Genomic DNA, 2411 nt, shown 5'->3' on the forward strand with positions numbered 1-2411 from the left:
GGAGGAAGGTGTTTTGCACCCCAGTAACCAGGCTGTCACTGCAGCTTTCCTTTCACTAAATAAGATTTTTACCAAATATAAATTGTCCTCCAATTTCTCTAAGAGAAATTGAAATTGTATCTTTGCACTAATATCCCAAGTGTGCAAGTCCATCCCCTCAGAGCAGCCCCACACCCTGAGGCCAGGGGAGAATCCCAGCTGGTTTGTGCATTTGTAACCCTGGGGCTTGAAGCTGATGAGAGAAAAGGAAGTGAGCCATCTTGGAGCTTTCCGACACCACCTGCGGGGAGCACAGGGATTTGACTGAGTGACATCCTGGCTAATTTTCACCTTGTTCTCCAACAGCAGGATCCACTGGAGAGCTCAGGAATGACTTGACCATGGCAGCACCCTATTTACGTATTAAAAGCTGGCATTTTGGGGCCAATGCAGTGAAACGTGAGTACTTTTGGGGTTAGGACCCACATGAGAAGGGATGTGGACAAATTGGAGAGAGTCCAGCAGAGGGCAATAAAAATGATTAGCGGACTGAGACACATGACTTACGAGAAACTACAGGCCATATCCTGTATGTTAAGCTAAGGCAAAGTTAGCATATGTATATTGTGACCTTTTACTCAGAGAGGAAAATCGATCTTTATCATGTTACTTAAATAGAGAAGTAACCATGCCTGTCCAAGACCTTTACCTAGACCAATCGACAGTGGAGAATGGCATAGGACTTTTTTCAGTGTTGTACCCACAGATTTAACAGGTACAACACAAGGGAACTTATGTGCATATGTACATGTCATCAACAAGCACAAACATACTAGCCTATGAAGTAAATGTACCCTAATGTTTTGTGGGTGAGGAATGAAATTTGGGCATAAGAGGAAGGATTTTCAGCCCTTGTGCCCTATAAAAGAGGGAACCCACCTCGCTAGAGCACTTTGCTCTATCATTCTGACTTACTTCCTTCACTCTCTCTCTATGTACTATCAGCAGGCTGTACTTGTTCTTAAACTTTAAGTTTCAAGGGAACTAGGCTAAGTTCAGTTTTCCTACATTTTTAGTCTTTATTAGGTTTTGATTTTAAGTTTAACATATTCAAGTAAATCCTAAGTAACACCAGCTTTTTCTAAGCACTGCATCTTTCACTTAAGAATTGAGAAACCTGAACTGCAAGGCTGGTCCTGTGTATTTCCTTCCACCAGGATGTCAAGGAAGGCTGTGAGTATATTAACCAAAACTTTGTTGCATGTAATGCCATATGTATCTTTTGAATAGCACAGACACAGTTGCATGGGCACAGACCAAAGGAGCCTGCAGCACTGCTGCCTAGAGGAAACTGAGGCACCAGCCACTGACAGACACATCATGGGTCTCCTCATCCTCATCCTCTTTTCCATATACAACCTGGCCAGGGGAGGGGGGGGTAAACTCAGGGCAGTTGCGTAGTTAACCTGTGGAACTCCTTGCAAGAGGATGTTGTGAAGGCCAAGACTACAACAGGGTTCAAAAAAGAACTAGATAAGTTTATGGTGGATAGATCCATCAAGGGCTATTAGCCAGGGTGGGCAGGGATGGTGCCTGTAGCCTCTGTTTGTCAGAAGCTGGGAATGGGCGGCAGGGGATGGATCACTTGATGATTCCCTGCTCTGTTCATTCCCTCTGGGGCACCTGGCACTGGCCACTGTCAGAAGACAGGAGGATACTGGGCTAGATGGACTTTGCGTCTGAACCAGTCTGGCCACTCTTATCTCTCCCTTGGCGCAGCAGTGACACCCAGTGGGCAGTCAGAGTAATGCACAGAAGGTGTTTTCCTTGGCGCAGCAGTGACACCTCGTGGTCATTCAGGGTAATGCACAGAAGGTGTTTCCCTTGATACAGCAGTGACACCCACTGGTCAGGTGGCGTAATGCACAGCGTGTGTCTGCCCGCTACGAGCAGTGACACCCACGGACCAGTCACGGTAATGCACAGAATGTGTTTCCCACCCATCTGGGTAAGGCACAGAGCATGTTTCCAATGGAGCAGCAGTGACACCCAGTGACCAGCAGGGGTGGCATCAGACTCTTCTCCTTTAGTGGGGGACTGAGGCCACGTCCACACTACATAGTAAAATCGAAATTACTAAAATCGAATTTATAAAACAGGTTTTATAAAATCGATTTTACGCGTCCACACTAGGGCACATTACTTCGGTGGTGTGCGTCCATGATCCCAGGCTACCATCGATTTCCGGAGCGGTACACTCTGGATAGCTCAGTAAAAGAATGGGACCAATAACTTTGATTTCCGTCCACACTAAGCCTAAATCAATATAGTAATATCGATTTTAGGGTTACTCCTCTCGTTGAGCAGGAGTACAGAAATCGATTTTAAGACCCCTTAAAATCGATTTTAAGACCCCTTAAAATCGATTTTAA

The sequence above is a fragment of the Gopherus flavomarginatus genome, unplaced genomic scaffold, assembly GCF_025201925.1.
Source record: "Gopherus flavomarginatus isolate rGopFla2 unplaced genomic scaffold, rGopFla2.mat.asm mat_scaffold_34_arrow_ctg1, whole genome shotgun sequence".
NCBI classification, from domain to species: Eukaryota; Metazoa; Chordata; order Testudines; family Testudinidae; genus Gopherus; species Gopherus flavomarginatus.